This window comes from Pogona vitticeps, chromosome 3, assembly GCF_051106095.1.
Source record: "Pogona vitticeps strain Pit_001003342236 chromosome 3, PviZW2.1, whole genome shotgun sequence".
NCBI lineage: Eukaryota > Metazoa > Chordata > Lepidosauria > Squamata > Agamidae > Pogona > Pogona vitticeps.
Window position 1 is genome coordinate 197,761,325 of NC_135785.1, and position 27,972 is coordinate 197,789,296.

General features: G+C 39.5%; 1 long non-coding RNA gene across 2 annotated transcripts in view; it reads right to left on the reverse strand.

Annotated features, from left to right (window-relative positions):
- Positions 1 to 27,972, reverse strand: part of LOC110074074 (uncharacterized) — a 122,162-nt gene that overhangs the window by 78,453 nt on the left and 15,737 nt on the right. Inside the window, exons 1-2 of one of the 2 annotated variants that reach the window (XR_013543599.1) lie at positions 13,997 to 14,173; positions 13,720 to 13,889 (exon numbers count right to left, since the gene is read on the reverse strand). This is a non-coding gene — a long non-coding RNA (uncharacterized LOC110074074). Of the gene's footprint in view, positions 1 to 13,719; positions 13,890 to 13,996; positions 14,174 to 27,972 lie in introns of those variants that run through there. The other variant, XR_013543598.1, reaches the window with a different exon arrangement.

Sequence of the window (27,972 nt, forward strand, 5' to 3'; positions counted from 1 at the left end):
AAAGAAAGAATAAGAATGGTGGGTTGGGATTGCTTATTGTGTCTAGGACTCCTTGACAAAACCACTTCCTTCCCACAGCTTTCAGGACGCTTCATCCTCCACCTCACAGTACCCTTTAAAACCACAGGATCAACTGAACACCAAGCAGAATAATACTGTGATGTGTTTTTTCAACATAACAGAAGCAGAAGCAGAAGCACCTCTAGAGGAGGCTGAGCCAAGAACACACACACAAAAAATAATCCTAGGACGAGGCAGGGACAAGTCACTACATACAAAAAGACACCATCTATTACTACACCACACAGGCAAGCAGCTGAGCAGCAAAATGACATATGCAGACTGGAAGTGGCCTCTCATTTTAGATGGATCACTGATTACTACAGAGATCTATATATTCACAATGAATTAGCACAACTAACCACATGAAGATAGTGTGAGTCAGGATTATTTCCCATTCCTACCTGAGGATGCCAGGAGCCAGTATGGTACATTCGACAGAATGCTGGAGTAGGACTCAGGTGACCTGGATTCAAAACTCCCCCCCCCCCAATGGAAACATCTAGGCTCTGGCAAAGGCAACCAGCCCCTAAACATCTCACATAGCGCATACATACAGACAAAACCAAAAACCTATCAGGGTTGCTCTAAGGGAAGTGATTTGACAGCACGTAACAACAAACCTGAGGATGTTACTGATTTAAGCCTGAGACTTTTCTTTGCAAACCGTGCACTGCAAAGGATTGAGCTATGGCTTTTTATCCAAAGTTTTATAGTTCAGAGTATAGAGCTAAGCTTTCGTTACTAAATGAGACAATATGATTTTACCAAGTGGCAATGGGAGCAGAGCCCACTGACCTCATGAAATAAAAAATGCCCAGCACCATGTAATAGGGAGAGCAGCAGAAAACAGTCTACAGAATCTTTACCTTTCCCTCTTCATCTCTTTTTTGTTTGCTTGTTTTGTTGTTGTTGTTTGCCTGAAGAGAAGATTACAAGGCAGGCATTGAAATAAACAAAACCAGAAGCAGATAACAATGAGATTATTTTTTAAAAAGTATAGCATAGGCAGAAGAGACGTTACAGCTGTTGACTAATGATTCCTATAAAAAATAGGAAATACAGAGAAAATACAACCAGAAACTGCTAAATGTTCAAGGAGGTATTATTTGATACTCTGCTATAACCATGTTAATATGAAATGACATTATCATGTTCTTTTAAAATATTCTGTTGTATATTAAAAACAACAACCAACAGCAGCTATAAAATTCATAACGGCAAAATAACGTAAGAATTTTCCGATAACACCTGTGTTTGCAGTTCATGAATCATATGATTCCTTATTTTTGCCATCAACTTCAACTCTGATTTGGGCTGCGAAATAACCTAAGAGTGAAAGGCTTAACTCAAGACAGACTTGCAATGCACCCTGTGACTGAGAAAGCGATCTAGACTATACCACTACTGTTACACTTTTCACAGTTGACGCTGGTTTCCTTTAAGATGCTTTGGAAGTGACTAGGCTGACCACATCCACATTCTGAAATACCATTTTTGAGAACTCCCAACGAAGCCCAAGCCGAAAGAACAGGAACTGACTCATTTACAATGCCTGTTCAAGAAGTAATCACTTTAGAGATTTTGCCAAAGACACAGACAGGAATAGTGAAGATGCAAAAGAGATAACCCATATATACCACTTAAACAGACAAACACATACTCCACAGTACCAGTGAAATTTAAATGCCAGAAAAATGGATTTGAATGATACAATTCCAGTATCTTTTCATGAAGCACACTAAGATTTATTCTTAAACTATTAACTGCATGCATAATCTCTTACAGGGAATACACAGTGATTTATAAAAACTTTAAAAGGCCACAAATGGAAGGGCACAGAAAAGAGGGATAATATTATCTAAAGGGAGACACTGTCGAATTTACGAACAGATGGACACATAAACTGTCACACTGGAAAGGGTAAGTCTTAATTCAAACACACAAAACTCCATGTGGTATAGTCATATTCAGTGTGTTTGTCTTGGAGGTATAGTTTTAAAACAGGCAATCTGCATATTGTACACAGCACATGAGGCATTAGTATATTTGAATGAAGAGCAAAAAGGGGGGAATGAAGGAGGAAAAGAATGTAGCCTACAGTCTATGCTAGAGAAAAGATTCACACATGTAAAAATATTGTGTTAGCCGAGCTTCCAGTATATGTGACTGATTACTACGTTGTGCATCAAAAAGGCATTTCTCGCTTGTCCAGATACACTAGGTGTTAAGTTACCTAACTTGCTTTATACAATTAATTTTCGCTTGCATTCTAGTAACAGCAAAGGGGGGTCTTGGATCCCTGATAATGACGTAAGGCAGGGGTCTCCAAACTTTTCGAGTGAAGGCCATATCATATATATTCCACATTTTTGAGGGCCAAAGGAACATGTGCATGCCCGACCCCCCTGCACACACACACACCTGTGCGCACGGACAGAAAGAAACAGACCTGAGCCTGTGACATTCACTTGGCCACATAAAAAGGCAAGGTGGTCTGGATGTGGCTCATGGGCTGTAGTTTGGAGATCCCTGATCTAATGGAATAGAACTCTGGATGTAAAAATGGGAGAAAACCCCAGTTTCCAGAGAGAAAATTGTGAGTTTTCACAAGCTCTAATCACTACACACTGTCAAGCTGCCCATCAACTAAGATCTAAACCAGTATTCAGGCATCTTCTTAGAATGCATCTATACTGGACCTCTGTTCAGCATCTTAATAAGTAAAAAGATAAAAAAAGCAAATGAGTCACACTGCCATAATCAGCACTTTGCTCACGTGAAGCAACAGCTCTGGAGAAGGGGGACCCGTCAATCCATGAAGGCTTGCAAGCCAAAACACTTGATTTCTCCATGTTCTCACAGGAAGATTTACAAGCCTCACTTCTTTAGACCTGTTACTTCCTCTGAGCAAAGTGAAAATTGAGGGAGCTGCCTTTTTCTCCTTCCTTACACATTCAGCTAATCCAGATATCAAATGGGTGTCATGTGTTTTGATAACTCCCCTAAGAATTTAAATGATCAACTGGATTTTGCAAGGCAATACATAAGCTTCTGAAGAAACCCATGGATAGATAAGTGATAAATCAGAGGTAAGCAGCCTAGAACTAAATGCAATTACTCATTGTAACAACAGAAGAACCACTGTAGTGATGGAAGTCAAGTAAGTACTGATTTTTCAAAGAGCCATTTATTAAAACGGCCCATCCTATTAGGGACTAACCGTTGGGTTTAAGTCTTGATTACAAGTCCCATCAGTCACAACTAGGATGGACAGCAATAGGTTATGATGGGAATTGTAGTTTGAAACTACTGATTAGAAACATATGAAGTTACCTTTATGATAATACTATAATGCTGATTTTAACAAGCCAGACGGCATAGAATTCAAGCTGTTTTTCAGGGGATTACATACACACATCAATGTACAGTACTAAAATCCTGTGCCAGTGGTAACATGTATCTGAACTGCTTGTTCTGCTTTCAAGATATATTGGCCAGGATCCTACTGTTGGACTCAACTGGTAAATAAACCCACTGAAACAATTTCTGAATATTAAGTCAAAATTCATATAAATCCCAGTGAGTTGATGGGTCCAATCTTGTAGAGACTAGCAATACGCCACTGACTACCAATGGCCACAAAAAGTATTCTGCCCCATAACAGGCATCTTCCAATTATAACCCCATATCAAAGAACCACATATCCTAAAACTGATTTGGGGTTACCATTACCCTATTTTCCCAAAAATAAGACATAACCTGAAAATAAGTCCTAGTATGATTTTTCAGAATGCTCGTAATATAGTAAGGCCTACCTCAAAAATAAACCCTAGTTAAGTGAAACCCCACCCTCCACCATTGTGCAGCAACCAGAAGATGACATGACTGTATTTGAATAAATGTAGATTGTTGCACATGAAAAAATTAAAACATCCCATGAAAATAAGCCCTACTGCATTTTTTGGAGCAAAACCTAATATAAGACCCTGTCTTATTTTCAGGGAGACATGGTATTCAGTCAAGGTGAGATGAAAAACAGGTGATTAAAAGCCACACAACTTACTTCTCAAACTCAGCATGTGACTAGCACTTGCCTAGGGCCAATAGGACTATTACTAAGAATATACAATAATTATCAGTGTACAAAATATAATTTCGCAATTCAAGATATCACAAAACCATTCTAAGTTACCATTTCTACAAGGCAGAAAATAATAAATAAAAGCTATAGGACAGCCAATTATGCACATATTAAAGAGGAAAATGAACTTAGACTTCCATTTGGCTTACAAAACAACTATTAATATGGCTATTTTAATACTCAATTTCTGGCCATATTTATGTAGAAGTAGCTCAGTACTGAGTTCAATGGAGCTTACTTCCTACCAAGTGCCTGCACGATTAAAGCCTAATGCTGTAATTCCATACAGAGTAAGCCTCACTGAATTTAGTGATAATCACTTGCTAGTGGACATATGCAGAAACTGCTAGTGTGTTATGTGCCATCAAGTCTGAACTGGCTTGTAGCAACTCTTACTGGGCTTCCAAGATATGTGAGATATTTAAGGCAGTTTTACCAGTCCCATGCCTTGCCCCACCGCCATGAGTTTCTACGGTTGAATAGGGATTTGAACCCAAGTTTCTGAATCCTAATCTGTCACTCTATTCATTTCATTTGCAGAAAAGAGATATTAAGTTGCTCTCAGTTGAACATGTATTAGAGAATGCATAAAGCAGAAGCAGCACAAATCACATTAGGGAAGGTACTAGCTCAGAGAGGGTTTTGATAAATGATATCCTGTTGAGTCAGGAACTTTTATGGAGTTGTTATTTAATACTTTCCTCCCTAAAATCAAGGGCCCCTATATGCAACAGAGCTTTTAAAAACACAAGACAGATGCATCATGCACTCCTTAATGGGCAGAATGGATATTACAATAACTGCACTAAAACACACACACACACACACAAAACCACCTACTGTAAAGATTAGCACTACCAGACTCAATATAGAGGGCAAAGTAGTACATAACATGAGTATGCCCAATTTTCCCCACAAGGTCCTCACTGCTGATAGGAGCCAAATTCTACCACAATACAATCAATGCTTTGCTATTCCCAGCTAGGTGAAATAGCATGTTATGACCCTAAGTTGCTGGCTAGGTAATATGAAAGTACTTCTTTCAGCTATAGCAACACCGTTGGAAAGAAGTGGCAGACTGGGCCAAATGGCTTCAGATTGATCAGGTTGGTAGACAGGACAAGAGGCCCAGACCCTCAATGAACCTGTAATATGTGAAGGAGTCCTAAGCAGTTCAAATATTTCTACTGAGGGAGAAAACCTCCTTTCAAAAAATACAGAAAATATATGCAAAACACATTGTTTTTCTATTACAGTGGTGCCTCGCTTAACGGGCGCACCATTTAACGACAAATCCACATAGCGACGCGTTTTTTGCAATCGAAAAACCGATCAGGGTAAACACTGCATTGCGATGATTTGGAACAGCTGATCGGTGGTTCCAAAATGGCCGCCGGAAGAAAATGGCCGCCTGCAGCGTTTTCGCGTCGATTCCTCGCTTACCAAGGCAGCAAAAATGGCGGCCAGATTGAGGATTCCCGCTTAGCGGTGAGTTTTGTCCCCATAGGAACGCATTAAACGGAGTTTAATGCATTCCTATGGGGTTCCCCCCCGCATAGCAACATTTCCGGATAGCAACGTTTTTCCTGGAACTGATTAACGTCGCTATGCGGGGCACCACTGTAGTTGATGTTAATAATAATAATAAAAAAGCAAATCATAATTTTGCCCAATACTCTAGCATTGACACAAATAATTAAAATGGAATTTAGATTCTACTCTACAAGAATTTATGTAAAATGTAAACTTAATGTTGAATCAGATGCTGGTGTGCTGTCCAACAGCAAGTTAAGCAGTCTTAATTTTACAGCTGAAATCATTAGAATCTGGCACGTCGTCTTAGTCGTTATTTCTAAAATCTGAGAAAACAAATCACTACATCTTCCTGCAGCATATATAACTTAGCCCATACTATCTTTAATAAGCATTATATATGGATTTGGAAAATAAACTTATGGACTAAGAAATCTCCATGGTACAATATTCTTCAAAAACAAACAAATCTAAACAAAAACAGTGCAAAATTACTGATAAGCAATGTTTAATCTGTCCTGAGAAATGTAGCAAGTGTAGCATGCCCAACAGTCCAAATCTATGTACAGTTAAAAAACCTAATTCCATTGAAATCAACATTGTGCCTATTCTCAAAGACAAACACCAGTGGCCACCTAAAATATTACTTTTTGTCTTACATGGAATGTGGCAGTTATCATTTCTGTTATACTTGACTACTCAGCCATCCTAACATGAGGAAGGCCAAAGGTACTGAATTATGTTCAGCTCCAATATTACAAGTTCCTTCTTCAGCACTTTGTCTATTAACTTCGCCATAGATGCTAATATTGGTGCCTCTTCCTCCTCCACAATTACCTGCACTCCACTTCACAACCTACCTTCTCACCCTATAACAATGTTCTCTTTCAGCTCCACTTCCTACATTTGCTGATAGAAGCTGCTACACAAGTAGACAAGGCTCCCCTGCTTACAAGCTGGATAGTTTACAGGTGGAAAGTCAGTGCATTTCAAATTGTCATCTACCTGTTTATTCCTTTGTATATATTTTTATTTAAAATGTAGCAACATATAAATCTGTGTGTGATGAAGGAAAGTGAAAGCAGTTGATGTGCTCTATTGCTGTACATATACACAACTCTTACTATAACAGTGTCTTGAAGTGGTAGTATCATAGATAGTGAAAAGGTATAAAGAAGCAACCTGCACCACTAAAAAAGTATAAAGTCAGAGAAGAACCTAGAACATTTGAGGCAGGTGAGAAATAATTTCCAAAAATAAATGTCATTATTGTATTGATACAATCCCACAGAAACCCAAAAATGCACTGGCCAAAATTATTGGCACCCTTAACTTAATATTTGGTAGCACCCCTTTTGGAAAGAATAACTGAAATCAATTGCTTCCTGTAACCATGAATGAGTTTCTTACACCTCTCTACTGGAATTTTAGACCACTCTTCTTTTGCAAACTGCTCCAGGGCTTTCAGATTTGAATGATGCCTTCTCCCAACTGCTGTTTTGAGATTTCTCCACAGGTATTCTATGGATTCAGATCTGGACTCATTGCTGGCTACTTCAGAACTATCCAGTGCTTTGTTTGTAACCATTTCTGAGTGCTTATTGAAGTGTGTTTCGGGTCATTGTCCTGCTGGAAGACCCATGACTTCTGGTGGAGATGCAGCTTTCTAACACTGGCCACTACGTTCTGCCCCCAAATTCTTTGGTAATCATAAGATTTCATGATACCGTTCACACAGTCAAGGTATCCAGTGCCAGAAGCAGCAAGGCAACCCTGAAACATCTTTGAACCTCCACCATGTTTGACTGTAGGGACTGTGTTCTTTTTCTTTGAATGCCTCATTTCTTTTTCTGTAAATAGTGTCATGATGTCCTTGACCAAAAAGCTCTCCTTTTGTCTCATCTGTCCACTGTACATTCTCCCAGAAGGATTGTGGTTTTGTCACGTAAGTTTTGGCATACTCCAGTCTTGCTTTTTTATGCCTTTGTGTTAGCAGTGGTGTCCTCCTGGGTCTCCTACCATTGCATGCCTTTTCATTCAGATGGCGACCAACAGTGTGAGATGACACTGTTGTACCCTGTGTCTGCAGATCAGCTTGAATTTTTTGGGAAGTTAATCTGGGTTCTGTATCCACCATTCAAACAACCCTTTGTTGTAATTTTTCAGTACTTTTGCTCTTCCATCCATGTCCAAGAAGGTTAGCTATGGTGCCGTGGGCTGTAAGCCTCTTGATGATATTGCACACAGTGGACACAGAAACATTAAGATCTCTGAAGATGGACTTGTAGCCTTACAGTGTCAATGTTTTTCCACAATTTTTCTCTCAAATCCACAGACAATTCTTTACAATTCATTCTTTTCTCCATGTTCAGTGTCACACACAGCACAAAAGTTGAGTCAACTTTTCTCCATCTTAAATGGTTACAAGGGTGCTTACTATATTGCCCACACCTGTTACATGCGACAGGTATGTCTAAATACAAATTAAAGGAGCATCACATAATAATAATAATAATAATAATAATAATAATAATAATAATAATAATAATAATAATAATAATAATAATAATAATAATAATAATAATAATAATAATTATTTATTGTCATTGTAAGTATATACTACACAGTATACCATACAACGAAATTCACATGCTTGAAAAGCAATTATTTCTTACAAGTTAGACAGGTTATCAATAATTTTGGCCAGTGCATTATTGGGTTTCTGTGTGGGATTGTATCAGATTTGACTTTTCTTCTCTGTTTTTGTGTTGTTCCAAGGCAAACCAAAGAAATGAACATGTGAGTACCAAAACATTTGCAACTGCAGCTGTAACAATTTTCTTAGAGAAGGGTTGCATTTTCTGACAGAATTGCAAGCATGTTCACAGTATTTTTTGCCATGACTATATGATGACAATAGACGCTCTTGGTATTCCTTTGTTTTGGTCTCCTTTTAAAAACAGATGTGAGTTCCTGCAGCTCTACAAGACTACACATTTGAGGATCTAACCTTACAAAAATTTCTCCACTTACAAAAATCTCTACTATAACACTCTAGAGCAGGGGTCTCAAACATGCGGCCCAAGGGCCAATTGCAGCCCGCAGGACAATAGTTTGTGGCCCCTGCCTTAATATGAACATTTAAGGAGCGGGAGCAGCAGCTGCAGCACCTACTTGGCGAGCATGGAACTTCCTTCCCGCCTCACGGGGGGGGGGAAAAGCGCAGAGAGGATGAGGCGACAGCAGCAGCCTCGCCAGGTGACCCACGAAGAGCGGGGGGGGGGGGGAGAGACCTAAAAGTAGAAGCCCCAGTGGCACCAAACCCCTGAGGGAGAAGACTGCCGAGCAGGGAGAGGGGCCCCCTTCTGGACATAGAGACACATTTCAAATTTTTTGCGGGCCCCTTCTCTTTTGATGTGCAAGATGCCCCTCCTGTGCTTCAAATGGAGCTCACTGACCTGCAGTGCCACTCTGAACTCAAAGCGAAGTTCAGGGAGGCGGTTGGAAAAGCAGACAAGCTTGGGCAATCTTTGAGAGAATTGACCCCCAGCTTCCCTGAGCTTTCCCGAATGTTCAAGCGGATCATGTGCCTTTTTGGGAGCACATACTTGTGCGAAAAGCTCTTCTCTACCTTGAATTTCAATAAGTCCAAGTACAGGTCCGGACTTACCGATGATCATCTTCAAGCCATACTAAGGGTCTCAACTGCTTCCTCCCTCAAGCCAAAAGTGGCTCGGCTATGCAAGAGGAAGCGCTGCCAGGTCTCTAAGCATCAAGGAGTAGGCAAGAGAAGCCACATGCAGAAGAACAGTTCATGTCCTTCAATGTTCCATTCATGCTCAGGACAATTCATGTTGAGAAGATTAAAGGTTAAAGAACTGTTAGTGCAGACATTTGAATCTGAATACAGCAGATATAGAAGACTGAAGAAACCACATATAGTCACTCACTAGAGAAATCTTATTAATTATTATAATTATTACAGTATTATTATTAATTACTGGTTGACTGATTGATTTTCTTATTAATTCTTTATTTATTTTTTCATCTTATTTTGTGTTAAAAAATAAAGAGATTTGAGAAGATTGGAATTTTTTAAACAAAGTTTTTCTTGTGGAAAACCTGATGCGGCCCATCCTCATCTGGACTCTGCCTCCAGCGGCCCCCAGGTAAATTGAGTTTGATACCCCTGCTCTAGAGGGTTCTTTAAACTACTCTGTCTCAGAACACGACATGGCTCTGTGATCCAACTTGCAAGTACAGTACTGTATGTGTATTTAGGGTTAGACTTTTATGCTGGATTATCCTGATACACTAATCACTCTGAAGACTAAACAATTCCCTGCAAAAGTTATCTAATGATGTTGTTTAAAGTGGAACCCCATGCACATTTATTCAGACGTTCCTCACAATGGAGTTTATTCCTGGTAGCTGTGCACAAGGTTACAGCTTAACAGTCAACTGTTGGCAGCCAATACAACTTCAACAGAGGCTGTCATCACAAACCAATAAGTAATTCCCACTCATTTGGACCACTTAAGTTCTTGAGAGGAATATAAATGCCTTAAGAGAACAAACTCTTTAACTTCCAGAATCTAGTCAGAAAGGGCAACCATTGGATAACTAAATGCTACCAGTACTTGCAAATATTTACCCCTTTTTAAGGAATAGCCTCAGAATGCTTTAACCATAAGGACCACAATCATGCTGCTCACACAACCATATTGTTGAATTAGTGCTCCCACTTTTTTGGAGCTTGCACAGAATGTACTTTGTTCTGGAAAAGTAAGTGTTATTGCACCACGCCAATCTTTCAGCTTGGATAGCAACAAGGTGGAGATTAGAGATGAGAGTATTCGTATTCGTATACAAATACCCCTGCACGACTGGACATACAGTGGTACCTCGCTAGATAATGACCTCACAAAATGACTAATTCGCATGATGATGAGGTTTTGCGATCGCTATAGCGATTCGCAAAAGAGTGATTCCAATGGGAGATTTTCGCTTGACAATGATTTGGTCTGTGCTTCACGGACCATTTTTTCACAAGACAATTATTTTTTCAGCGGACTGGCGGCTTCGTAAAATGGCTTCCCTATGTTTTTGGGACCGGTGCTTCGTAGGACAGTCATTTTTACAGCTAATTGGCGCTTCGCATAATGGCTGCCCTATGGGTGATCTTCGCAAAATTACGACGATCTTTCCCCATTGGAACGCATTAAATGGGTTTCAATAAACTCCAATGGGGAAACGATTTTCGCAAGATGATGATTTTGCTAAACAGTGATTTTCACAGAACGAATTATCATCGTCATATGGGGCACCACTGTAATAAGGGTCCAGCCACCTGGGGCTGGACCATCCACTCTACACCCACCACCGCTACTAGCTCCACTCTCCCTTCCCATTGCTCCGGAGCTCCGGTCGGCTACCCACTCCCAGCAGAAGGAGGGAAGACAAGTTGCCCTGCCTAGCTAATGAGTGGACAGCAGAGTGGAAGCTCTGGAGTGACTGGAAAGGAGAGTGGACTTGGCAGTGGACATGTGAGTGGATGGTCCAGCCTCCCTCATTACGTCCAGCTGTGCAGGGGAATTCATATACGAATACTCCCATCTCTAGTGGAGATAACAGAACACCACAAGCAAGCCATTATGAACCAGCCCTGCAGTAACAGGATCCAGGGCATGGATAGTATCTGTTCAGCTGCTTAAGATGAAAAAATGATTAATCAATGTTCAGCTTGCCAGAAATCTGAAAGTTTCACAGAGGTGAGTATAAAAATCACATCAGAGGGCTATTCCCTCCCCTTGCTATCTAAATGTGCATAAACCCTGGAGTTATTTTTAATGGGATTTTTTTTCACTGTGAGTAGTTTGCTTTTTACAGAGTTAGCAATCCCATATCCACTTAAATGGCCTGCTCCACCTATTTTCTTCATCATCTCATAAATATAAGCTGATATATCTAAAGTTTGATTTAATGGATACTGAATTTAATAGAAACTGAGAACTATTTTCACGGAGCAGGTGAAGTTTAAGAAGAGCCTTTCAGTCTTTCTGCTGCATTGAATATAGCAACACACATACAGTACAATGAAATTTATACTAATGCTGTAATTCATGTCAAATAATACTACCACAATGATAAATCAAGGAATATTTCTTACTTTTCTACTATCTTTTGATCTGGACTGGTACTCTAATGCTTTCATTTTCTAATACCAGAAATATTATAACATATACTCTCATTTCTGCTTAAGTTATTTTCACTCTGCTTCTGTTCAGCTCCTAGAATTTTCAGAGATTCTCCTAGCTACAGAATGCATGATAAATGCTTCAACTTAAATCACATTTTAATCATAAATGATACCATAAAAGCCTAATGTAGAGAGCCACTGTGAACATGTAAACCTCTGAAAAAAGTTAGATCAGTGAAAACTAATTCTATAAAGCACTCTATTCTGACTTTAGTTTCACTAGTACTTTAAAATCAGCACATGGGGTGGGGGGGAAGGTGCTTTAGGTCCCTGAGTTTTCAAAACAAGATCATAGGGTACTTTAAAGCTGAAACACTACAATGTGAATAGTTGTATTTCTTGATAAGGGAATAATTATGCAATTGTTTATAAAATGCATTACAAAACCTTCCAACTCATTTGGTTATGACTATCAGTTAGAGTTTTCCCAAGTGTTCATTGGACACACCTTGACTAGAAGAACGGCTGTCAAGTGGTATCCACATTCCTTCTGATTTACAAGGGAACTACAAGCTTATCTAAGCCTATTTTTATTGCTCCTCTTAGTAAGCATTTCCCGCTGATTTTTATAGTATATTTTATTTACCTTGATTTTTTAACTTTTATTGAAAGCATTGTTTAGTGATCTTCTGAACATTTAACTAGGCAAAAAGAGAAGAAACCATTTTGAATACTAGTAGAAAAATTAAAGAACAGAAGTGGGCCTTTGCTGCCTTCTTCAACAAGTCTCAAAAATTACTAAAACAACCAACCAAATAAAAATAGACCAATCATGGAGGAGGTAGGAGAGAACTGACTAAGGGGCAGGGTATCTTACCCCAGTTTATTTTCCAGAAACAATTAGGTCACTGTCTTCAAATGTAGCATCTGAATGAACTGAATTTAAAAATAAGGCTTCACAACACATTCCCTTAACTTCTTCTCTTTTTTTCATTAAATGTATGCTCAGTTTCACTGACCATAAATTAATTGTTTCCTCCATTTGTTCCAATGCAGCATATTCATAAGGAAAGCCTGAAAACGAGCTAATTGAAGGAAGTATGACTAATACAGAAAAATATTTTTCTGTGAGCTCATAGCAGTTTTATTACAGTAGGAAATTCATTCAAAAATTTCTAGGAGTTTCTTTAGGGCTTTCTTTTTTCTGGTGAAAATTCATATTTATGTAATTGTTTCTCTAGATAACATTGTACCAGTAGATGTAACTGTTTCGAAAAGTTTCATTTTTAAAAAATCAGATGACAGATCTTATTGGCCTAAAGTAGGTTCAGTACCAATTGATAGCAGAAATTCAGTCTGTTTTTTAAAAATTATATTAAAAATGGGATTTGAAGTTTTGGAAATGTGCTCTGGTCAATAAAGTTGCTGTAAACACCCAACAGAAAGAAAGGCTAAAGGAATCTCTTTCCTTTTTAAAGAAGGCTTATTTCACATTGAACTACACAGTGAGAAAAAAATTCTTCCTTAAAAAATACATTTCCCATTAATAAAAAGGATACAGCAAACAAATCAACATTCTAAAACACACTGTCCTGATAATCTGTTAGGTTTCTTTGAATGGCTGACTGTTCTCCTTCAGACATATTAGGTGAAAATATATTTTAAAACCATTATTATTCTGTGGTTGTTACAAACAACCTGGAAACCTAGACACCTGAGTATAATTGTTAACATGCACAGAAAAAAAGGTCTACAGCAGTTGGTACCATCTCTTCATACTTACCCATTCCATGTAAACAGTACTTCCTGATGATAGGTTTTATAGCTTCCATTAACTCAAAAATCCTTCAGCACCACAGCAAGACAAGCTGGATTACAAACGCTTTTGTCAGATGGCAAGATGAAAGGTTTTCCACCACAGTCATTTTCCGAAGTGTCATCAGCACTTCATTCCTATGATAAAACAACAAGGCAATGAGAAAGGAAAGTAAGCTTGAGCAAATTAAGATTCCAAACGGCAGTCTTCTCCAATGGATAAACAATCTTAAAGTGACAGTTACCAAACTCTTAGGTGACGGCCATTAATCCAAATTGGTTGCAGCTGGCATTATTGTCTACCACTTGGCTTAGTCAAGCCCACAAGAGTGCTAAACTTTATCACATGTTGCTGAATCACTGGCAGTCTCACCATTACAACCAACATGTAACTAAGCAATGTGAGTGAGTAAACCTTCCACAAACTCCAAGGCAGGGAGTTCTTATACAGAGCTGCCAATTAGCTCTTGCCCAATCACAAGCTGCAACTAGTTGAAGCTATCACATGACACGGCAGTCCCCACTACTGCAGGGAGATTTCTGAATTAGTTAGGGTTACACAAAGGACACTCACTGGGAGGGGGAAGCAGTGAGTACAAAATGGGAACGCCCAGCCTGGCTGCTAGAGCTTTAAAGCAGGAAACTCCCTCACTTCAAACACACGTTCAGAACAATGTTGAGCACATGTAAAAACCAAGCCAAGATGTAAATCCTTTTCTTTACTAATGCACTTGAGCCTATTTATGCTCCCTTTTCCCTCTAAATTCTCCTCTTTTAATTTAATTACATAAAACAGTATTAAATATGTTCTAAACATGTAAATAGGATTAGCAGAATGACAAGTTTAAGCAAAAACATGATCCACAGAGTATACTATTGTTTATCAATGGAATTAAGCACATATAAAATTACTTCATAAATAGAGTGTCTCAACAATAATAGCTTGAAAAATTATTTTATACATAAACTTAAAACAGTGAAGCATATTCTCTGTTCCCCGCCCAAAGCAATATCCATCTACTCACGGAGCTTACATGTTTGTTCTACTCACAGTACTCTTTTGTGTATTTACTGAACCCTAACAAACACAACAGCTCAATATTGACTTTTCAGTACTTCTCAAACTGCATAAGCCACTGAACCTAAGACTGTAAAACAGTTCATTCAAAACTTCTCTTGTAGAGTCACAAAGCACATGACATGTAAAATCTACAAATGCTATAGATCTGCATTTGGGAACAAGCACCACGCAGTTGCAATGACTGCTGTTAAAAATGAACAGCCCTGGTGCTTGCTATTGCTGCTAGCCAGTCCCAATTTATGGGGATGAAACACATGCCAGGACAAACCATATGAGGTGACTCAAGTTGCCTCACCCTCATAGAACAACAGGCTTCTTTAACAGGGGATCACAGAACCCCTTATAGGTATGACTCAGGACTTTATGCTATATTCAGAAAGAGTTGTTAAAATTACTCTGGAATGCTTATGTACGTTTGGATAGCAAGAGAAGGAATTAACCATTCCAGGCTGTACGAGGGCAACTGACTCTTAAACATTCCTATAAAACATATATTCTTACATGTTTAATTTAAATTAAATCCCAACTGAATTTTTTGAATGCAGATCCCGCACTCACCCAGCCAATACTTCAGGAATTTTCATAACACTTCAAAATAAAAAGGTAAAAAAATCAATAAATAATAACAACAAAACAGGAAGAAGTACAAACAAATGGAACTCTGTGGTGTTCAATGAACCTTGATAGATTTTAGCGTAGACTATAAAATAAATAGGCAATTAAGTAAATAATCCTCATCTTTCCAGTCACATAATCTCCACCACAAGAGAGAGCACTTTCCTCTGCATAGTTCAGCAAACTGTAAACAGTACTGAATGTAATCGTTAAGCAGTTGCCCAGGGGCACAAAAGAAATTGGGGATTACAGTGCAGGTTTAGTCTCTTGTTGCTAGAACAAACACAGTAAGACATAAGGCATGTTTTTACACCAAGCAGCATGTGACAGAAAAAGAAATTAAACATGCAAAAAAAGAGATATGCCTTTCTGAATGCCGCTTTCTGAACAGCATTAGAAAACAGTGTTCCTTGGCTTTACTTGCTTTTTAAAAGCCTTGTTTCAAACTCTACAGGACCTCCAATCCAAAGGAATGTTGATACCTTTAAGCCTGCTCTTGATACAGAAGAACTATGTCTGTAATATCATAAGTGTAACTAGAATGTACTGAATTCCATAAATCAGACTTCAGGTGAATGTCCTGAGCTTCAACTGTATCGACACAGTGGCACTCTTAGCAGTTGAAATTGACAATTTCAAAATTATCATACAAGATCTACAACTAAAAAACCTAGGAGAGTCTGCATGCAACTGCATGGCAAACTCCCAATGCTGCTCAACTAGTGGATCTGATTCTAGATCAAAGGGAAAGCAACCAAGGGGATTGGGTCAAAAACTAGAGAATGGGAAATCTACTATCTGACACAATGACATGTTGCTACAAATGAGGAGAGTTCGAGTTAAACTTTTATTCTTGGGATGTCAATGAAACTTGACTCAAACACTTAACCATCACACATTTAAGTCCTTATTCTACATACACAATGCAAACAGAAAATTTCTGAAGGACACTAAATACATTGGTTCCCAGTATCAGCGTTTTTCCTTTTCTCATGTATACGAGAGCTACTGTGGTGTAGTGGTCACCAAGTGTTGGACTCGGGAGAAATGGATTCAAAATCCCACCTGGCCATGAAATTCAGTGAGTAACCAGTCACATTCTCTCAGGAGAGCAAATCTCATAAGGTTGTTACAAAATATGGTAAGGGACAGCCACAATAAAATACCTTGAGCTTATTAAATATGGGGTATAAACATATCAAATATAAATATAACCATATAAATATAAGCATCTCTGGCTATACTTATTAACTTGCATAAGCAGCACTGAACAAACTGTGGCTTTCTTTTGATTTGATAAACATAGGATTGAGGTAACACATACTTTTATAACTAGTGTTTTGGGGAAGTAGTTGAGTCTTCCTATAAGGCACCATTTTATTTCTTCCCATTCTCAACCAACCCCTCCTTGATCCATATTAGTGTGGAAATTTAAGAAATGGGTCTTGTGTGTTTGCCTGTAAACCAGAAGGTGGCTGTAAAAAACTGACCTAACAGTGCTAACAAAAGTACAAATTAGTAGCAGCAGCTGTACTACAAACTAAATGGCAAAAAAGATTAAAAAGGAACAGGTAGGAAGGCTGTGTGCATAAGCCTGTTAACAAGAGCTCATTTTCCGCATACAGTTTGGATATATTTTAAAGCAGTGGTTCTTAACCTTGGGTTACTCAGGTGTTTTTGGACTGCAACTCCCAGAAGCCTTCACCACCAGCTGTGCTGGCTGGGGTTTCTGGGAGCTGCAGTTCAAAAACACCTGGGAAACCCAAGGTTAAGAACCACTGTTTTAAAGCATAGGTATCAGCGGTCACATAGCTTAGTAGAATCTTGGGGGACTAAGCCAAAAAAAGGGGAAGGTGCAAAAAAAATGGAGAACAAAGGCTGCAAAGCCTCAAATGATGCTAAAAATGTCACTTTGGTATAAAACTTTTTTCATGAAAAACACTAATTAAGCTATATAAAACAAGCACAACAAAGAAATGAAAACAAAAACCCTGCAACCAATTCTAATTATAAAATTAGATCACAATCAGAATAATACAACTTTACAAATTGCTTTAATGGATATTTTGTCCTCACATCAAAACAGAATGAGAAGAAATTTTTCCCATTTCTGAGCATCATTTTGATGGTTCACCACTTTTCCATTTATAAAATAACAGATTTTAGTCTCAAGTGGAGAAGACCCACTGCAATCAACAGAGCTTAAAGTCCCATTCATTTCAGCAGGTCTACTTTGGATGAACTAACACTGGACTCAATGCTGTGGCAAAAGTTTTCATTAAGTTTGCTTTGTTACATGACCTGGTCAATGAAAGTGCATGCATCAATAATAAACTATACAGAAGAATATCTTGTTAAGTTTAGTGAAACTGCTACTTTAGTCTTTCAGATGCTATGAAATGTATTAGTACAAACAAGGACTTTAATCGCAATAATCAGGAACCTATTATCTTCATTCAAACCTGAGTACTTTATCAAATGAACAATATTTTGTAATTGGGACTCCCAAGACTAGCGGCCAGCATTCAACAAATATAGAATGGGACGATATGTTCACAAAACTTTATATGTACTTCTTAGTGGTTTAGATATCTGACTGTGGAGTCAGAAGTTGGGAGTTCAGTTCCCCACTGTGCCTCCTTGGGAGGGGCTGGACTTGATGATTCACTGGGTCCCTTCCAACTCTGCAGTTATAAAAGAGCATGTGCTGCCTGCCCTAAGGACTCTACTATTCAGGCACCTTCCAGGTGTTCAGAATTTTCTCTTGGCCTTCTAAGAAAGATGTTCCATGTTTCATATTTGTATCCATTTGCAATGAATCTAATTACTTGGTGTTAATTAATTATAAAGCACAAGAGAAGTTATGACTGTTCTTTCATATCTTGGGAGCCTGCCACACATTTAGAAAGTCTGGCACACAAAAGCCAAACACTTTCCTCTCTTCTTCCCTGCAGCAGCTACTTTTTTTTCAAAGTTAACAATGTTGGAAATCTTGGTTTATTTCTCTTTGAGCACACCATGATCAGCATTTCAGACACATCTATTTTACAATGATAAGTGTTCCACATACTGTACCTTCGGAAATATTAATAAATCTTCCATATATCTTGAGTATATGAACTTGGTTTCTCCTCATCTCACCTCTACATGTGTAAACAAGTTCAAAGCTAAACAGCCATTACTTTTTAATCTGCATAGTGCATTTACTGGCTAAAATATAAACGCACTATGAATTTATTATGTTAAATTGTCATTTCTATTTCTTTGTTACCTTTGTCAGAGACCTTGAGGTTCCCATTATGAGACATAAAATCCTCTTCCCTACAGTAATGTTCATAAATACACACTTACACATGGATAAACAGATTTTGATATTTCCGAAGGAGATTATTTTCTGAAGAGTTCTACAATTTTTGAAAGTTCTCCAAATTAAGTGGAATATTTTTTAAAAACTGGAATTGTGTGTGCATGCTGAAGGTAAGGAGAAGCATCACAGAGTATTTTGGACAGATTCAAGGTTGCCAATTCACATTCCAGTTTAGACAGGATACCACTTCAAAAGGATACAAACTGTACTATAATAATCTATTTTATAAGGCCATGTCTTTTTGTAATATAATTCTTCTCTTCACCTGAAATCATTTGTTTACAACATTATTCTTATGAGATAGCCTTCTTCACAAAATAATCCGCTTTTTGCTTTTTGAAATCATCTGACATTTTCAAAAAGCACTTAAAGTGTTTCATATAGAGCTGCAAAATTCTTAAACTATATTCTGAATGTAAAGACAGCAAAAGTCTCCAGAATATATTGCACATTATTTTGTGACTGTGCATAGCGGCTCATTACTGCTGCTACTCCTGACACTGTGGTTAACAATAATGCTTTTTAAAAGCACATGTGGCCTTAAGTATTTCAACTCCCTGGAAAAACTGCTTTACTTTATCCATGATTTAAAACTGCTATGTGATAAAGAACTTCAGGTTGAAATTGTATAAATATACAGTGGGGGAAAAGGAGACTCATCAGAGTGTAAGTGGGAAGGGCTGCTGACGAGTTCCATGCCAAGAATTTAATCATAACAACATGGGTAATTCAGGTTTTGGGGTGGGTTTTCTTTTCCTTTTTAAGGATATGAATCAAATTCAGTTTGTTTTGCTGTGGGTGAAGGAATGGAGGATATAATATTGTGAATCAGGTTATCAAATATGTGGCACAGACAACTTACTAACAATAACTGTCTTTCATCCCAAAGTTTCAGCCATAAGATGGCAGAATTTCATTTATCAGTATGAAAGTTACCTAACTGTAGTTCTTGTGTTTGCAGCTTCTGTAATTTTCCTCCTCTTTTTGAATGTTATTGCCGCTATATGTTAAGTTTCCAGAAAAGGATATTTTGTTGGGATATGCCCTTCTGCCTGGTTACTGGAATACAGAAAGTATTGCTAGTAATGATGAGAAAATTATAGGGCTGCATTTCATACTGCCTCTAGCAGTTTGAAATCTGTCCAGCTCTGAATTAGGTTTTAAAGTCAAGCTATAGGAAATGATGCTTTAGAGTATTTAGAGGAGCAAACTTATCATCCTATCAGTATCATCTTTTTAATGAAGTATGTACACATAAAGAAAATTTTCAATATTAGTCTGACTTGTTCCCTTATTTGTGTGGTTAGTTCTCTTCGGCAGTGTTCGCCTAAGACTTCTGCAGACTGTTATCAAACAGTGTTTAAACTCAATGGATTAGGTACCTGGCTGCAGAACCTGAGGCTGGCAATCTAATATCCCACTGTGCCTCCTAGGGGAAAAGCCAGCCCGTGTAGCCATGGACAAGCTGCACAATCCAAGGATGCCCCCCAGAAGAAGGAAATGGTAAACCAATTCTGTGTATTCTCTATCTAGAACATTCTGGAAGGGTTACCATGTCAGAATTGACACGATGGCATACAATCATTATTACTGGGTCCTAAAGGCAATAATTTGTTTTTTATTTGGAATTTATTTTTTTAATAGTATGCTTCAGATACAGAAAAATACACAGGGGAGAAAAATTCTATTGCAATATACCAGAAAATAAAATATACCAGACCTAGCAAGTACCCATTAGTGCAGAACTAGCAGAAACCAAAATACCAGCTGCACTCCAGGATCAACCCCCCCCCCCCATATATATGTTCCTCATAGATCCAAACCACAGTATGTTACAATTGAAGAGAGCGCGTACCACACAGTAGTGTAAGCAGAGCAAATAATTCAAGATGGGTGAACCAGCCAACCCACATAATACACAGGAAAGCTATGTTTTGACCATAGCAAGGGAGGAACTCACAAAAAAGCCAGAATCACAGTGGGCAGAATCCACCCAAAGTTCAGTACTTTGAAATGTCATTGATTTCAATGAGGAAAGTCAAAACAAATACTTAAAATCTCTCCTACTTTAATCAAATTAGTGGCTACAGGGAAGAGGGTCTTCTCTGCTCCTAGACATTAGAATGCCCTCCCACAGGTGGCTAGGCTGGCCCCATGTTTGCCATCTTTCCAAAAGTAGGCAAAGACCTTTCTCTTGAGGCAAGCTTTCCCTCAGAGACTGGTTGCCTGAATGGGTTTTTTTAAATGGACTGTTGTACCTTATTGCTTTCAATGTGTTTTGGTGCTGCTTCTGTTTACTATTTTTTGTATGGTATTTGTTTTTTATTATTATTATTATTATTTATTTGCTTTATACCCCGCCTATCTGGACTGATAGTATTTGTATATTCACTGTTGTTAGCTTTAAGTGTTATCTTTTAATGATATAAGCCGTGGGTCCTTTTTAAGGACAAAGGCAGAGTACATATAAAATAAAATAAAATAAAAACACTGAACATTGGTTAGGATGGTCTCACAAAATAGCTTGTAACTGCAAAATGTACAGTATAAGACATAATCAGCCCAAGTTTAAATCTCCTACCCCTTATAATGCTCATCATCTTTTAGCCTAACCTACCACACAGGCCTGCTGTGAGGGGGAAAAATGGGAGGTGAAACCCTGGATGAAGGGAAGGATAAAAAAAGAATTAAAAAAAACTGAACCGTCAATAAAAATGTCTGGAGTCATCAGCAAGATGACAGATACAGAATACAGAACAGCAGCATGAAGTATCATAAGGCACCAAAAACTAGCAACCTATCCTGTAGAATAAGAGTATTTGGCTTCCAAGGTATCTACTTAACATTACGAGTTTTTCCGTTCCAAACAGAAGTGCATCTAGAAGACAGATCACAGACCAAAAGGTGGCATGGCATCTGTGGTAGCTTGCCTCTCCCCCTCCACCAACCCCTTTTTGATAGTCAGGAAAAGACACAGCAACCTTAGCTGTGCTCACCTAGGTAGGTGAATGCAGTACGGGTTGATGAACTCACATTTAATTCACATACACTCTCCAAAAACAAGCCATCAGTACAGCAGTAACTGAACAAAATGTGAAAAGAGGTGGGGGAGACTTCGTATAATGTAACACAAAAATATGCAGTTGATCTTTCTGTTGTGATTTGTGGGGGGTGGGGTGAGACAAAAAAAAAAGGTTACTTACCTGTAACCATAGTTCTTTGAGTGGTCCTCTGTGAATTCACACATATGGTAGTCTGCGCCTGCGCTGACTCTCTTGGAACATTCTAGAGCTAAAAGTAACAATTTTATGGTGTGATCCTCCACGAGGTATATGCTCCTCCCACCCACCATCTTCCCCAGTTCCTGAATTTTATCCGCCGGGTATGAAGGAAAGAATTAATTAATTATATATTCAACCTGTGACAGATAGAGGGGAAGGATGGGTGGGATGTGTGAATTCACAGAGGACCACTCAAAGAACTATGGTTACAGGTAAGTAACCTCTTTTTCTTTTTCGTGGCCTCTATGAATGCACACATATGGGTGACTAGCGAGCTGCACATACCGGTTTGTGGGTTGTCACGGTAAGAAGGATGAATTCTATGAGGTAGCCAGATGCTATGATGGATAGAACCCATTTGTGATGGATTTGTGATGGATTGCCAACGATGGAAAAATGGGGCAGTCTGGTACAGTTCAGTGGGTAAAGAGGAATGTCAGAAAAGGCAGGCATGGGTAGTTGTCAATATTGGTTACCCTTTCGTTGTCCTTTACAAAAGGACTGACGCTGCCGAGCAGGCTTTGAGGCCGGTATGATGCCATCAGAGATTGAGGGGCAGTTAAGGACCTGTCGGTTTGATGGGGACGATACTGTCTATAAGGCTGGAATCATTGATTCTGGTATTGTTTGGGATGAAACTGGGCCGAACAGTAGAAGGGCCGTTGGTAAGAGGTATAGGGCTGAGCCAAATATGAGCGCGCAGTTTTGCGCTTATGAAAGTTCTCCATGGTATCATCGGTTGTGGAATTGAACAGGCCGGCACCATCAAAGGGTAAGTCCTCGATTCTGGACTTGGTGTCATCAGAGATCGTGGAGGATTTGAGCCAGGCATGGCGTCGAATAGAGATGGAGGTAACCAAAGTTTTAGAAGCGGCCTCAGCGGAGTGTCGCGCCGCAATCCTCTGATACTTGGTAAGAAAAATGGCTTGCGAATGGATGTTGATGAGATCAGATCTCATGGGTTCAGGAGATGAGTCAATAAGAGGAAGGACTTGATTCCAAAGATGACGCTGAAAGGCGCCCATAGTTGCCTGGTAACTGATACTCCTGAGCAAAAAGGCTTGCAGAGAATAAATTCGTTTTGCCATTGTGTCAACTTTTCTGCCGTCTTTGTTGGCAAGGCTAGGCTTTGACCTAGCCTGGGTTCGGGCCTGACTGGATTCGACGATAACAGAGTTAGGCACTGGATGTTTATTGAGGAATTCGGCATAGACACCGTGGGTCCTATAGAGGCCATCGGTGCGGCGAGAAATCTTCATAGTAGAAGGAGGTTTTCCCCAAGTATCCTTAATAAGTTGAAGGATGGACTTGTTAAAGGGGAGACTCAAAGGAACGGGACGCTCCTGGTTGATGTCATCGAACACCAGGTCGGCATCCGCGGATGAGGGCTGTTCAGTGTCAAGATTCAGGGCTTGTGCCATTTGGAAAATAAGCACAGAATAGGAGGAGAAATCATCCGAGGAGGACAAAGCATGGCTGCCCCTCGTATCTGGGACTGGAGGGGGAAGCTCAGGCTCATGGGAGGACTCAGAGTGTTGTGCCTCCGAAGATGCAGGGGAGCCTGGGTATGAAGGGTAGTCTGATGGACCAAAGTCATCTGTCAAGGGAGCTTGGTGCCATTGGATAGGCATGCCTTCAAAGGGGCCTTGAGATGGCATCAGGTCCGGCATCAATGGTGCGGGACATGGGGGTACGGCCTCATGAGCTCTGTCTCGCATTCGAGTTAGAGGTATTGTCTTAGATGGGGCAGGAGGGCATACAGGCGGAGCTGAAGCGGTTGGGGCCAAAGTGGTCGCGCGGAGGCGATTCGAGTCCACGAAAGGGGCGGCATGGGGAAGTTCCGGCGTCATTTGGGGCCGTTTAGCCTGTTCAGGCTGGTACTTTTCATACAGGGTTTGCCTGATGAAGGGGTCAAAATGGCATGGTACCATTGGAAAAGGGCAAAAATCGCCTTGCGATGGCACGGACCTTGGCAGGGAGAGGTGCTTTCGTTTCTCCTTTCTCTTCCGTGGAGGTGAAGGGGGAACCTCCAGATCAGATGCTGAGCTTTCAGCTGCCCGCCCTGAGTCAGGGTTGGAATGGGCTGAGGCCAGGCTGGAATTTGGTGCAGCTGTGTTGAAGCCAATGCTCGGGGTTTGGAGCGGCATCGTGGGGGGGGGAGCGACATCATGGGCTTCATCTCCATCTGAGGCCAAGTCAGGGGCTTCTCTGGATGATTCCTCGGGGATAGGGGAAAGCAGAGAAGGCTGAGGGGGCTCCACTTGGGGAACTTGGTCCTTTCTAGGCCTCTTAGGGGCAGGTTTGGGTTTTTTCTTCAAGCTTGCATCGTGCGCTCGAGACTTCTGAGAGGAGGGCAACTTGTGCTTACCAGACGATTTTGCTTTCTCAACAGTATCCTTAGCCGGTAGCACAGAGGTAGAATCAGAGGTAGACTGGCCTGCTGGAAGTCTATCAGCTGAAAGGACAGAAGACCGCTTCTGAAAACGCAGTAGGATTCATGGCTGTTTGCCAAAGGCCTTTGGAGCCTCTGTTTAAGTGCCGGCTTGGTTAAATTTTTACAAGCAGGACACGAATGGGTAGGATGTTCCTCACCCAAACAAAAAAGGCACTGGCTATGACCATCCGAAAGTGTGATTTTATTTGCACAGGTCGTACACCTTTTAAAAGGAGACGGTGAGGCCATAAGCAAAGAACTGGGGGGGGGGGGGGAAGGGAAGGGAATAAAAAGACTGCAGGGAGCCGATTAGGCAAACAAAAGACGCGGAGGATCACTAAGTAGGTAATTTAAAGATAAACAAACAAAAGCTCAAAGGAACCTAGAAAAATAGCCAAAAGGCAAATAGCGAAGCGCTCAATCTTTCCTGAGAACCGTTCAGCTCGGCGGAAAAAAGGAACTGGGGAAGATAGTGGGTGGGAGGAGCATATACCTCGTGGAGGATCACACCATAAAATTGTTACTTTTAGCTCTAGAATCTTCCGAGAGAGTCAGCGCCGGCACAAACAATACCCATATGTGTGCATTCACAGAGGCCACGAAAAAGAACAAATACTTACCTTACACGTCAGTGGCCTTTTAATGTCTAGTTTCAGACATGCATTTTTCCCTGTTTTCAAACATACATTTCCAAGTAATGGTGAATGTCATCTTCCTGCTTGTCCCTTGGTTGTTTCACCAATCAAAGGGCACAAGCTACATGTCGTGTCGCTGCCACCAGTTGATTACATCAACAGTTTATTATTAATCACAGAGGTCCAGGCATTGTGTCATTTTTAAAAATAGAAGTTGTTTATTATTACAGGTGATGAAGGTACAATCAATGTTTTTAAACCGAACATCCTGCTTCATCCACCCTCAACTGCCAACCCTCTCAATCCACCCCAAACTCTCCACTATCATACCCTAAAACTCCAATCTAAACCCCCCTCCTCCTGTTGCAGAGAATCTTATACCTCGTGACTCCACTTCTCCAGCACTCTCATTGGTCCATGCAGATAGTACATTAATATTCATGACCTGGGCAGATGCCACAATGAATAAAAATACACCTTCTTTTTTCTGACCATCTTACTCTGTTCAGCAATGAAGGTACAGCAGCATGTCTTTTTTTCTGAACTCCAGTGTGTTTTGTATTGGGATTGGTGGTCTCACTGGAGTAGAAGGGCATTTTTTCAGATTTACTGGTAGTTCAAGGACAGCACTCCCAAAAACAATAGGTAAGGGAGAGAGGCATGGCTCCACAGGCTAATGTGCACATTCAATTTTTAAATTTTTTTAAATGGACAACTAAATATGGTAGTTATGCACTATAAATATTCCTACTATGCTTTTCTGTTAAATAAAAAAAATTGGTTTACAAAACAAAAAAATGGGTTTTTAAACTGAAACAGTCTCTGGGAGCTATGGGGGCCCCATAGGTTCCTCAAAGCACAGCAAATAGGCAACTCTCTTCAAGAGGGTACAAAGAGACTTTTTCGATGACAGTTTTTTTTTAAAGCAAACATTTTAAGGTTTGTACTACCAGGGGGCCTCAATGCCCCTGGGAGGTTGAAAAATGTCCTTGGGTACTACAACCAGACTGAGGGCTACATGTTGCTCAGCACTGGTTTATCTCCTTGAGTCATACACCTTGCAAAACTGTTCTGCTTAAACATAAAGCCCTTCGTTTATAACAGCATTATGAACTCAGAAACAGAAAGCCTTTATTTTTGTTTATGCCACCCAGACTGAATCTGTGGCTATACATGGAAGCATTTGGCAAAAGTGAGACCACAAGTATGCCACACCACTGTGAATTTTTTTAAAAAAAGAAGATCATGTTTGTATTCTCTTTCTGTGGAGTACTAGCCATCAGAAAATCTCTAAGTGAAGCTATCTGACCAAATATGAAAAGCTCTACATTTTTAAATGATATTTTTATTCCCAATCTTTTTAAAATCTTCTAGAATTTTTTTTTTTTACAGAGCTTCTGGCCATCCATGCTTTGTACATGTTATCAGTTTAAGGGAAGGTTCTGCGGTATAACCACATTCCCATACTAGCAAAACAAAATCATGGTCCCATCTAGTAAAATGCACTGTACAGAATACTCTAATCATTAAAAATGTTTTCAAGATGCCTAACAGATTATTAGAATGGGAACAAACTATACCAAAAAGGATATAGCAGAGCATAACTGTCGTATAACATGCTGAGGGATGGCCATGGTATCTATTAATATTTATTGAGGGAGAAGGGTTCAGACTATGTCACAATTCACTACAGGCTTTCATTTAAATTGCATTACGGTGTTCTGAAATATTTGCCTCTAAAATAATCCACATTTATGTTAGTTTGTTAGTCGAGAATACAGTACATGAAAATTTCAAAACAACCCAGTTCTATGTATAACCCCCTGAATTCAGTAGACCACATTCCAAATGGTATGGGGAAGGGGGTAATAAATACAAAACAAAGGATACAAACCTGGCACCTTAAAGAATAACAGCTATATTTTAATGTGAGCTTTTATAAATCAAGTTCCCTTCCACAGATACTGACTTCCCTCTACTGAGTGTGCCTAAACTGAAGCCTAAAATAGTGAACTGTTTCAACTTTTTATAGAAGTGTTGAGGTTGAAGCCCAAATACGCATATGGATGCAGTGTGTGACAGGATGGCACCCTATGAACGGAGTGATGCAACTCCAGACACAACTGTATAGAAATCAGAAAGAAAAACAGTATGAGGAAGATCTCGACACAATTACATAAAACAGACTAATGATTGGGGAAATGACAAAAATACATTAATCTGAAAAGGCTTGAAGAGCATCAGTAGTTACTGAAAGACCACTCAATACATGACTGTTGTAAATTCTCTCAATTTCCATTATTGCTTTAAACTGGGAAATGCTATGTGCTTAGGAAGGAGGAAACACAAGTAGCAATAAACTGTTCAATTTAATGGAGCCAAGCATACAGGGCACAGATTATGTTCTTAACACATTCAGAATCACAAGCACAAAAATGCATTGAGAAAGTTTTTTAAAAGGGAAAAAATAACAAGTATATGTCATCTGGTTATCAGATAAGTTATCACTATACAATCAGATAAGTTAACAGATTGGTAACCTTCACATATCAAAATAAAAAGTATATTTGAAAACTGTATTTATAAATACAATTCATGTGAAACAAGATGACTTCCCATCTTCCAGTCTTCTCCAGTCTGGTGCTGTCTAGATTTTGCACCACAACTCTGCCATCTTGCTCCGCCAATAAAGGCACTGTCCACAATGGCAGGGAGGGTGGGAGTTTAAGCCTAAAGCATCTAGAAGGTGCATATTTGTACTGGGGGAAATTTACATAGAAAGGGTGCCACAACACTAAGCAACACTAC